Raw genomic sequence first — 13,526 nt, forward strand, 5'->3', positions numbered from 1 at the left:
TGACCAAGTAAAATTTTTTCCCATAAAACCTAAGTCCAACAACTCGTTTTGTTGTATAGACTCTCTAAAACCTCTCTTTTGAGTGAAAGTCACCGGAAGTTCCCCTATCTTCTCTTTCTACTCAAGTACTTGGTTGAAATCCCTGAATATCATCCACAACATGTTGTTTGATTGGCCAAGAGATTTTAGCAGTTCCCATGATTTTTCTTTATTTTCTGCTTCTGGGAAACTATAAAATCCCGTAACATGCCATGGATGTTCATCATCTTCTTTCTTAATCACCATGTCTATGTGGTTTGGTGACATAGAAATAATATCTATAGTTATAGACTTTTTTCATAATATAGATAGTCCACCCGCTCTACCTCTTCCTTCGCCCACGCAATCCACCCATACTGCATTGTTCAAATTCCCTCTCCTTCTTGATTTGCTGATATCATCTGCCTTTCTCATTGTTTCCATGAGAAAAATGAGGTTGAAAACTTTTTCACTAGTGAGCTTGTTTAAATCTCTAACTGTCTATGGGGTCCCAAGTCCAAATTCCAACTTATAAGTCTCATTGATCTTGATAGAGCTGCCCTGCAGCCTCTACCTCTTGTTAGGTTGGTTCTGTTAGGTACCTCTTGGTTCTGGTCTCCTCTTCATACTCCTTCATTTGGGTGTCTTCATATTGCTTTCTCCTAGCCTTAAGAATATTTTCCAGCTCTGTTTCTTCGCTTGCACTTGCTCTTTCTCTCGCTATTCTTTTCCATTTCCACCTTACCCTCACTTTTGTCCCTCCTCCTTCTGCCCCTTCTTCTTGTGCCTCTCTGGATTCAGTCTTTTGCGTAGTTGGCATGAGATTTTTTGTTTGGTGATTCTCCTCCTCCGATCCTGAACATTTTTGTTTACATTTCTCCTTTTCTTGCTGTTCCAGCTCTCCGATTTAACGTCTGCCTCTATTCCTCTCTGGCTTTCCATCAAATCCTCTGCTGCATTCTTATTATTCAGTGCTCCTTTATGTTTTACTATGCTTCCGCAATTCCTTAATAGGTTTGTTAGTTGTTTCAAGAGTTTTTCTTGTCTTTTCTGGTTCCCTCTCCGGTCTCTTCCTCCCTTTACTGCTTCTTCTTATGTTCCCTCTTCTGTACTTATATCTTTCACCTTTGTACCCATGGTCTCTGCTCGAATCCATGCTCCCAGTTCTTTAGACTTCCTTTGATTCCATGCTTTCTCTTCATCTACCTTTTCACACAAATTTTCATCATAGCCTATGAGCCCACAAAAGTAGTAAAGAGTAGGGAGCATCTCATATCTGAAATCAACCCAAGTTATTCCATCTACTGCACTTCCAATATTTGCTCCTTTCCTTACTAGTTGATATATTTTCATCATCACTAAGGCTTTAATGAACTTTTCTTTCTCACTGCCTCCTTCAAAAAGGTTGCAGTCTCTAAGCTCTCTTACCAGATTTGTAAGCTTTTTCCCAAGCTTTATTGTTTTGCAATGTTCAGGTAGATTCCATATCTGTATTTTCACTTTCACTTGTGAGAAGTTCATGTGTTCTGCGTCTATGTTTCTCTCCCACTGTTTCACAATCAACCAAGAGTTCCTAAATAACCATGGGTTACCTTTTAGGGCCTTTTTCATGTCCTTCTCTTTGTTGAAAAAGAATTGGCACTTTTTGGTTTGTATTTTTTTCATCTGAAAACTCTCAAATTTTTTCATATGTTGCACATTGCGCTTTACACCCAATTAGGTTGATAGATTTTTTCATGATTAACTTTTCTATGAGACTATGTTTGCATTTTAAGATTCCTTCTTCAACATCTTCTTCAACATAAACAATCAGTGCTTCCTCTTCTTCTTCTAAATTTGTGTATGGATGGATCTTTCATGTTGTTGGATGTGTTCTCTTCCATTTCAGGACTCAAGAAGAGCAGATCTATGGCAATACATACAGGCATTTTGGCGTGATGAAAACGGATTGGACACTACATTTTAAAATACCGTTGGGGTCAAAATTCTAGCAGAGACGTTAGAGAGAGGCATAACAAAAAAGATTATTTTGATATAGAATATACTCTTGTACTCTTCTTTTTTCGTCTTTTAGACCTATTTGAATGAACTTAAATATTAAATCATTTAGTCATACACTACAAAAAATTTTGGTAAAAACGGCGGTTTTTTTTGGTATTTACGGCAGTTTGAACCGTCATTATTACCAAGAATGGCGGTTTTATAAAGTGATGTAATTCTGGGCGCCATTATGGTTATTACGGCGGTTTTTTAAAAACCGCCACAATTTCCTGAGTTAAAACGGCGGTTCAAACCGCCGTTATTTCCAGGGTTAAAACGGCGGTTTTTGGATAGGTTAAAACGGCGGTTCAAACCGCCGTTATTTCCAGGGTTAAAATGGCGGTTTTTGAAGGTTAAAATGGCGGTTTGAACCGCTATTATTACCCTGACAGAATGACGTTTTGGTTGATTAAAACGGCGTTTTTAAACCGCCATTTTTACCTTGACAGTAACGTTTTGGTTGGTTAAAATGGCATTTTGAATCGCCGTTTTACTCTGACATTGGCATTTTTATACCAGTTTAAACGGTATTATTACCAGGTAAAAATGACATTTTTTATCGTTTAAAAAAGCAGTTTTTATCAACATTTTTATCGCATTAAATAATTTTGTGATTAAAATTTCACAATAACAAAAGATCATAATCCATAAATGAAATATTATAACTCATAAACAAAGTATTAATATAATATATAAGTTTTTTATTATTAGAAATCAAAAGTAATAATTCTTATACAAAAATTTGTCTTATTAAACTTACCAAAATACAAGCATTGCAATAAGCACTAATTATTCCAATCTACCATCCAGTTCCCTAAACTATGTTAATATCTAATAATGTATTTAAACCATCTAATAAGTGCTGTTTTTACTTCTTAAAATATAAATATTCAAGAAAATAATAAGTGCCTTAGTTTCTTGGTCTCTTGTGTGAATTCCATCCCAGGACTTGCTCCAACATATTTGTTTCTTGCTCCAATACTCCAACTTCATTATCCAAACTCATCTCTTACATTCAAATTAAAATAATCAGTTTTCATTCAATCATTGATCACCCCAATAATTATAAGTATACCTTAAAATACAAAGGAGAAAGTAAGAAGTGCTGAATTACATAGAAAATAAATACCACTTAACACATTCAATTTAACTTCAAAGAAAACTTACTTGATTCATGTCTATGGTCTGCAAGGCTTCACCACGAGTGAATATAATGGCATGGTTTTGATTTTCAGGTTTCCCTTCACCAATCTCAACTGATAAACCCGAAAACTTGATGCGATATACTTCCTGTTAATTCAACATAAAACCATTTCTTAACCAGAAGCTTGTGCAAACATTTTTCAACTAGATCCTTTTATCTAACTTAGTTTATCCTTTTCTTAGAAAATTTAGGTGAATCATAATTGGAAAATGAGACTTCAAACTTGGAACATTTGTCCATACCTCATCATACTTTTCACCTCCTTTGACAAGAACTGAGTAATAAACTTTCCGTAATTTCTGTTCCTTTGCCTCTTCAACTTCATCTATGTAGGCGACACGAAGCGCTGAATTCCTACACAGATATTCCATTACTTCTTTGAGAATTACTTTGTTATATTAAGTACATCTATATAGTTTGGAAAATGGTATAGTTGACTCACTCTAACATCAGGCCAAGAATGTTCCAATCATAGTAGCATCAATTAAAAATAAACAAACATTATGTGCCTTTAATATTTAAGAACTTAAGAGAGTTGGCACTTGCCATTTTTCAATATTCATTCTATTTTTTTCACTTTCATGTCATTAAATCAGTTAATCATAATGACTAACCTGAAGGACAACATGTTTCAAACTTTGAGAGCCTTCGGCATATTCATGAATAAGGAATTTGCAAAGAATGTGATACGGCGGTGAGCATCCAGATTTTGAGGAACATTTATGGCTGACTCCTTTACTGTTAAAAGCAAATGAAGCCTAATAACCTACATAAAAGAAACAAAGACTTAGTAAACAAAATCACAAAGAATAATGCAGCGAATCAACCGGAGTTTATTTGTGAAGACTACCTTCTCTTTCACTGATTTGTTGACAGAAAAATCGGTGTCTATGTTGACAAATCTCTGTCCTCTTTCTTTGGTGTTGAGACGAAGATTTTCCATGACTCTGGAGAAAGCAAAACCAGATCAACATCATAATGCAGCACTTATTGTGATGTTTAATATATATAAAGTTTTGAACATAGAAATGGCCATCAAGCATAACATCTTGTAAGATAATTTCTACAATATCTTGCAAAACATTGACTATTTGGGGCTTCAGTGTCTCGAGTTTGTCGTCTTCAGCTCGCTGCCAATGAGAATGAAAAGCCAGTGTTATAAAGACTTCAAAGGGTCTATATAGGAAACTGAGATATTCTGAGAGGAAAGAGTTACCAATAGAGTTAGGAATTTCTCCAATTTCTCACTAAGTGAAGGCAAACCACTCATCTTGAATTCCTTGACAAATGTGTGTTCTTATATGCTCCATTCAACTTTATCACAAATATGGCTTACAAACCTATCACAATACATGGAAGACCTTGAATAATCAAGAGGATTCCGGTAAAAGCAGAAAGAAAGTTACTGTTTGGTTTATGTTTTCACATTTTCAGAAGAAAAAAGTTGAAAACAATAAAATCATGTTTTCTGATTTCACAAAATCCTAACAGAGAATACTAAAAATGAAATCAGAAAATAAAAATAGATACTAAATATGTAAGCATACAAGATAGTGATATCTTTTTTTTCCTTACATCTTATCTTCCTCATCTTGCAGGAGGTTATAAATGATATCCTTGAGAGTTTCATAGCATTCGACTACTGCTGAATACATGTAGCTATCATTCAAGCTAATAAAAGAATTTGTTGATATATCTGAAAAAGAGATATATCGCATACAACAATGATTAAATAAATGCATAGACAAAAAAAAAAGATTTTCAAGTTCAGCATTATTTTCTCTTTAAATCAAATATCTTTAAAACTTAAAAGTACCTGCTGATATATGTAACAAAACCTAGAAGGCAAGCAGCTTCCTTGAGCGGTTCCCGGTATGCAAACGCCGCCCCAGCTTCCGATGGATCAACACCGCAGAACACCGGCACAACCTTCTGACCCTTGCTTGCTGCTACGACACTCCATTATCTTCTCCGATTCCTTCAATCACCACGTCGAATTCCCATAGCTTTTGGAGAAAACCACATCGAAATTCTAGAATCTTCGATTGCCTTGGAACAAAAAAGATAAGCATTCAAACAATTCATCAAACACGTGCTATGCGAATCAGTAAATCACCAACCAAAAGCATATTTACAAATCAAAACCGCGAAACGAATGCAAATTTGTATACATGCATGTAAGAAAAAAATCGAAGGGATTTCATGAAGACCTTACCCCCAATTTCTGCTAACAAAGAGAAAATCAAAACCTAGCATTAAAGATATAGAAGTAGTAACAATTAGCAAATACAAAATATGAGTAATTAAAAGAAGAGAATGTGGATTTGTATATAAACCTAGTTCAACGAAGATGGAGAAGGAGAAGCTTCACAGAGCACAACACGATGGAGCAGGAAACTTTGATGGAGGAGATCGCAGCTGGAAGAAAAGCGTTGATGGAGGAGCTTGCCGCCAGAGGAGAGCGTCGTGGATGAGATCGCAGATCTCACGCTGCGATGGAGTTTCTTCCTGGTTCTCTGCCACAGAGTTTCGATAGATTGAGTAGCACAGCGTTTATTAGTAAAATAAGAATTAGGCCCTAATATAAAAACCTGAGATACTGGCATTTAAAACCGCCAAATTCACTAAAAAACCGTTGCTTTTCACCAGTAAATTATGGCAGCCACACAAACTGCCTTAATTTATGAATATAACGGCAGTATTTTAAAAATGTCATTTTGTTGATGCCATTTTATACCAATTTTTTTGTAGTGATATAACAATATTGTTTAAATTATGCATGCTAAATTAAATATTGTGTGAGATTAAGACTAATTTTTTTTAATATGAAAAAGTTTTTGGTGTAATATTTTATGGTATTTTTTAAAATTTTAGAAAAAAAATAATACGATTTTTACATATTCTATATTTTAATTAATAAATATATATACAGAAAGTGTATTATTTTGTCCCAAAATTTTAAAAAATATCATAAAATTTAATAATTGAATATTGTATCAAAATTTTACCGATATATATATATATAGAAAAAATAAACTTGAGATTAACACTAAATTTATTGACTTACTATTATTTAACCTTTTTTGTTGATCGTTTTTGCAAGGCCGTCTCATCAGTCATCGCATTTAAATCGTCAAAACTCTATCCGCACCGTTTCCGTGCTTTGAGTTATTGTCTGGTTACAGTAGTTCAGCTTTATCTGTATCTAAAAAATTTCCCCCTTAAACATGACTGCGTCGCATTCTAGATTTGTCACTTTCTGACATTTAAAAGAGAGAAGGAAAAAAAAAAAAGAGAGAGGGAGAGGCTCGTATGTTGGATAAGCACTTGATTAGCTAATTTAATTAATAGTAATAATATTATATATTTTGGAAAAGTTTTGTATACAAGTTTAAATGTTAGTCAACACTCACCACTTAAAAGTTGATTTAATTAATTGTATATCAAATTAATGAAATCTATTTTTATTATGTATATTTAAAGAAACTGCATTAAATTTGACCTTTTATTTGTGTAAACTTTAAAACCAATAAAATCAACATAGTAGCCATTCAGGATACAAAGTCATTGGTTCACTATTAAATATAATTATTTATGTATTTTTATTTATTAGTTTAAATTTTTTTAAAAAATAATTTTATAATATGATATATAAATTAAACGAAAAATTCTTGCATGACAAAACATATTAAAGATATAATTATTTACGTACATTTTCTATTAATTTATGCTTTAAAACGAAATGATTTCATAACATTAACATATTTTGTTGTCTAACAATTATTTTCTCACACCAAGTATATATGTATTATCACTACAAAAAAAAGTTTTTGCTACACTTTTAAAGTGTACCAAAAAGTAAGAAAAAGCATAGCCACAACTTGTGGCCACACTTTTGCAGGAGTGACATGCGTAGCGTGTGGTTGCTCTATCAGTACATTTTTATTAAGCTATGGACATGCTTACTTTATTGCCACACTGTTACCTATTGTCACACTTTAAAAATGTGGCTTTATGTATAACTTTATAGCCACGTTTTTTAAGCATATTCTCTGGTGGACATATACCCACGCTTGAAAAGCGTATCAATAGTTGAAAATATGACTACGTGTTTGAAGCGTACCGATAGTTGAAGATATGGTCATGCTTTTAAAGCGTGCTAATATTTAAAGATATGATTATGCTTTTGAAGCGTGTCAATTGTTTGGTTATAGCGACATTTTTTTAGTGTGGCTGTTGACGACTACTGTACAATATGATCACTCTTTTTAAACGTGGCTATAAATTAACTCAAAAAATCTATTATTCTTCTTTTTTATTAATCTTCCTAATAAAACCTTTCAAAATTCATATATAATTTTAAATCATAGTTTAAAAGAGTAATTCAAATTATGACAAAAAAATTATATATATAATTTTAAATCAATCAATCCAACATACATAAACTTGTCACAAAAAAAAGACTTTAATCACATGACAGCATTCTAACAAAGTACTAGAAATCAAAATCATAACAACTACTCTTAAATTTTTAATATATGAATATGAATTACAATTTCAACAACTATCACATATCTATTTTCTTTACATATTTTATTATAAAATATCAAAATTCATGATTAATGTGATCATCCATTATGAACATTAGGTGTTGCCAAATAAAAAAAAAAATTAATGATGAATGGTTTAATACTCTCCAGTTTAGCAATTATATCAATAATTTGGTTAATTCAGTTAAATAAAGGATAATAAACTATTCATAAAATTAAGGTATTGAATAATACATCAAACAGAACACCAATGTTCTCTCTAATATATCTAAATCAAGTTGTAAGGTTTATTATTTCTATTGATGCAGGTACCTAAAAACTGACTTCATCTTTAATTTTCTTGGATATATGTCTTGGGATATCATATTCAAGCATGACAATAAAATAGAATATTTGAAATAAAAAATTTGTATCAAAATCAAAATTGTTATAAATTATAATTTTTTTGTAACAATAATTAGTTATTGTTGCAGAATAAAAATATTTTTTAATAATAAAAAAATTTGTTACAAAATATTTTAATATTTTGTAATAACATGATTTTTTTGTTACAAATTATATTGGCTTTTGTATTGAATTGTTATTTTGTTATGAAATGTTATAATATTGTTGCAAAAATTTAAAATATTTTATAACAAAATATCTATTTGTTTCAAAAACTCTAAATATTTTGTCACAAAAAATTAATTTGTCACAAAATACAATATTTTTGTAACAAGTTATTTATGTACAAAATTTAAAGATTTTTTTGTAACTAATAAGAAATTTTGTTTTAAGATATTAAATGTAAGTTTCCGAATTTTTGAAAATTAAAATAATGATGAGTTATTTATGATTTATTATATTTGTTTAGAATTTTATATTCAAAAAATTATATCACTAAAAATATTTAAGTCAAATTGATGATACTTTGAGTTTAAAATTATTTTGGACTCATAAATTCCATAATAATTAAGTATTTTTTATTTAAAATTTTAGAAATTAAGAAATAATGAGGATTTGATAATTTAATTTGAAAAATTAGAATTTAAAATTTAATTTATGAACTAAAAACACTAATTAAATTATCTCTAATTTAAAATTAAAGTAGTTATTTGAAACCAATTAGTAAGTTGATAAATAAATAGTGTTCTTAAAGTAGAAAACAAAGAAAAAAGAAGAAAACAAAGAAGAGAAAGTGAACGAGGGTGAATGAAGAAGAAGGGAGGAAGGAGGGGAAGGCGCCATCGTGTTTGGTTTTCCGCGTTCACACTGCTTCGGCATCATCGCCAAGCATCTGTTCGGCCCTTGTTTGTCGTGCTTCTGCCTCTGTTTTGCCGAGCTTCCGCCTTTGTTTTGCTATGCATCCACCGCCGTTTCGCAGTGCTTCTTCTACCGCTTCTCCAGTCTCTGCTCAGTCTCTATTCCGTCACGTGTTCGAACTTCTGTTCAATCTTTGTTTTGCTATTGTTCAACCTCTCTTCTGCTGTTGTTCAGTCATTTGTTAAGCCATCTCCTTCGCGTGTTGAAGTTCAAACTCCTTCTCCCTCTTCTGTTAAATTTCAGAAATATGAAACCCTCTTGTAATTTTAAATTTTCTAAATTTTTAGTGTTTCTCATTGTTAATTCTTTAGAGCTTTTTTTTAATTTGTTTTTTTTATTATGATTTTGGTTCTAATTATTTGATTTTAATTTTTTTTAGCATATTTCTACAATTTGGTAAGTAGAATTCTTTTAATTTTTTTTTATTTTATTATCTCTTTTAGTTTTATTCTATTACAGCATTGAAGCAGCATGTGCTGCTTATCTTATCTTATTGCTGACGTGTTCATCAATTTTGCATCATTTAAAAGGTAAGTAGTGTTGTTGTTTTAAAATTTCAACATATAAAGTAGCATTTTATCATTCTGATTTAGGTAGTTAGGGTTTATGATTTATTGATTTAAGATTTTTGTATTGATTTTAGTAGCACGAGCACAAGGTGACAATGGGGCACCAGAAGCACGCTCTTTTCTATATATGTAGTGTAGGATCAAATAACTTCTTGACTGCTCCCTACATGCCTTGACGAACTCCAAGCTTAGCAATTTCTCAGGGTATGCCCATATCTTCGTGGTGAAACAATAATACTTCACATGCAGTCAGCTGGTCATCTTTTCTTGATTTAACTATTCCGCACATGTAAAATATATGCAAATAAGTTTTATTGTCTATATAAGAATGCAATAAATGAGTATGCAAAATTTAAATAAGTCTTTGGCATCCCATGTAATAAACCCTACCTTGACAAAAATAATGTTCTACAAAATTTCTCTGATTGAGTCACTACTGGATTGTAAATTTAGATAGAACACTTTTTCATAACATAAGGCCGTGTCTAAGTTAACTATTGGAATGAGTAAATTTAAAAGTTGAACCGTGGAGAGGAAAATTTTGGAATATGCAAGTTTAGTAAGACACATAAGTTAGCAATATCCGGGAAGTGTAAACTGGGATTACATCATACAAGTTGAATGGTCGATTTAAGACAACACCTACTACATGCCCTATGATTGTTAATAATGGACAGTCTAATTTGATAAATACCAGATAGGAGCCAATAAATGAAAAAGGTATATGATGATATTATTCACACCTTGGAATGATATCACTAATTCAAACAAAGAAGAAGAGAAAGCAATGCAAGAAAATGTAGAGAAAAAGAAACTCTTCAACGTAACTTTAGAGAGGCTCTGTCTGTCCCAAAAGACTAATAATTATTCTAGCTTGATAAACCTTCCTCATAGATCCCCCGTTCTACATATAGACTCACAAGTCATAAGAACCTGGGTTTGTTTTTTGTTTTTTGTTTTTTTTTTATCTTCATATGAGAGATCCAAACTGATATATACTTTGATTATGTTTCTAATTGTAATTTGTGCTATTTTATGTTTTTAATTTTTAGTTTAGTTTTTCATATTTACAGAAGTGTCAAAATGATGACAACATGCTAACTACATGACTCAAAAATATTTTGATTCGTGAAAACATTAATCTATATAGAATTTTTGTATTGTGGTTGAACTTGTAGAACTAACTTTAATGCAATTTTGCTTTAAAATAATCTTAATTAAATGAAAGATGTTTGAATTATCTATGTTATTATATATTATATAAATATTGAAGCCCATACCGGTGATTCTATCCAAACCTAAGCTTCCAACTTAGTCTCTAACTAAGTGAATTAATTCCCATTTCATTTGAAAAATTCACCACACCACCAAAAGCCAAATCTTCTCTTCTCTCTCTTCTCTTTTATTACATCACATCACTCTCTGAAACAAGAAAAAAAAAAGAAAATTCTAAAATTAGGGCAAAGGGAAGAACGAAAAGCAAGCTAACGTTCTCAAGCAAGAAAAGAAAGAAGAAGGGCTACAACAAAAGGGAATATCTCATTAGAAAAGAAAATCACAAAAAGGTGATTTCTCTATTTGTGCTTCATCAAAGAATGTTGAAGAAATCTTCTATGTGCCAAGCACTGTTCTGGAAACTATAAAGAAAGTGAAGTCAATGGTGCTCTGCTGGATATCTACGGTCAAGAAACAAACTTGGGACCAAAGTAAAGATGCACGACCCATATTCAAGAAGCATGAAGAAAAAAGATGAAAGAAAAAGATACGGTTGCATGTCACTACTTCTGTCTTCTCTCTCATCTGTGAACACCGCTGCTGATTTTGATTGATTGGAGAAGAAGACAAACAAAGTGATGAAGATGGTTCAAGTCTTGAAAGCTTCACTCCTCTATAGTAGGGGTGAACGACCAAGGATTAAGCAAGAGAGAAAGAGCACTAGTTTTTGTTTCCATAGCTCCCTGAGCTATTATGTTCTTCTCCTTTATGGTATTCATTTTGTAATTCTTTTTCTCAGTTTAGTCTGTCTCAGTTTCAATGGTAAAAGACAAATGGTGAGATTTGTTTGTAAAAGCTATTGAGTGGAAAAAGGTAGTGAGCTATACTTGGAGAAAAAGCCTAAGTTGTCTCAAAAATTCTTTGTAAGTTTTTCTATTTTGTGGTCATGATCCTCAAGGAATTCCCTTGCAAGTTGGGTTAGCATTTTGCAGTTAAAAACTAGGGTGAGTCCTAGTCAAGTTCAGGTTGGGTTAGAATCTGAATTTGTCCTAGATAAGATTGGATAGATCCTAGGGAGAATTGGTGATTGTACTCTATTGAAAAGATAGTGAAATTCCATCATTGTTGTGATGGAGACTGGATGTAGGCTACATTGCACTCGGTAACCAAACCAGGATATATCTGTGTGTCATTCTCTATTCTCTTCTTTGTTTTTGGTTCTTTAGTATAGGAGACAAAAATAAAATATCTTCTAATTTCTCTACTCTGCAACATTTTACTTTAAGACTTCTTGCAAGCAACTCTGCTCTGGATCCTTCCTCATTAGGAGACAAAACCAAAGTCGCTCCTGTATTCTAATCACAGTCTCAATAGAACATAAGGTTACAAGCAGAAGTACAAAGGAGGCAAGATTCAACTCCCATTCTCTTAGTCATTGATAACCATCATATATTAAAATAATTTGTTACAAAATATTACTTATATTGTAACAGTTTTATTTTTTGTTACAAAATTTTTTGTAACGGGACATACTACAACAACTTTATAACAATTTTTTTGTTATAAATTTCTTTCATTTCAAAATTTTGATTTTTTGTAACAATTTTTTTTGTTACAAATACTGCTTTTTCTTATTGTGAAGGTTCTAGTTCTTCTCCCAACCCAATTTACCTTAGTTAGCTTCAGCAGGAAAAGACAAGCCCCTTAATTATGTCTAAATTCCTAAAAATGATAAAGATGAATGGCATCGCACGTTTATTTGGTTAAACAATTTATCTCCTAATAGCAATGTTTCAATTTCATAGAGTAATTAATTTTAGCATATCAATTTTTGCAAATTTTGTAGGGCCAAAGTGTATGTAACACAACAAACAAATTTGCATACATTGAAACAAAGAAACAAAGAATAAAAATGAGTACCTTGTGTTATAGTGAGGGTCGAGTGGTAATAAGAGTTACGAGAGACAACGACAAGTGCTGATGACGGAGGAGCCTTGGCGGGAGGAGCGACGATTGAGGGAGAGGCAGTGACCGATTACAAGTTGTTAAGGGAGGAGCAAAACAGAGTAAGTGTCGATAGAGGTAGGGTTTGCAAGAGAGAGTGAACTTTGAGGGAGACCTTGCAAGCGAGAGGGCATACCGATGAAGGGTGCGCCAACGGAGGCAGCTCCGATGGAAGGTTTCGAGGGTTGCAAGAGAGGGTTATAAGGATGATCAAGCTCTGGGTTTTTTTTCTCTGGGTTTCGATGATGAAGAGGCCATGGTTGCGAGGGTATTTTATCTGAGGTTTTTCAGGGTTCTCTTTAGTGAAAAAAAAAATAGAAGTGTATTGGATAAAAAATTGGTGGAAAATATAATTTTTTTGTGGGAACTTTGTTGCCATGCTTTTTTAGGGTGCCCAAATAATTAGAGGATATGGTCATGCTTGAAAATTGTGACGGAAAGAAAACAAACTAGCCACACTTCAAAAGCGTGCCTGTTTCTTTCTATGGCCACCCTTTGGCTAGCGTATATCTAAAATGTGGCCAAATCACTAATCAATCACCACCCTTATAAAAGTGTGGCCATTAATCTCTTTTGACCATGCTTTTGAAGCATGGCAAGAAAAGCATGTGACGACATGATTTT

This window comes from Arachis stenosperma, chromosome 4, assembly GCF_014773155.1.
Source record: "Arachis stenosperma cultivar V10309 chromosome 4, arast.V10309.gnm1.PFL2, whole genome shotgun sequence".
NCBI classification, from domain to species: Eukaryota; Viridiplantae; Streptophyta; class Magnoliopsida; order Fabales; family Fabaceae; genus Arachis; species Arachis stenosperma.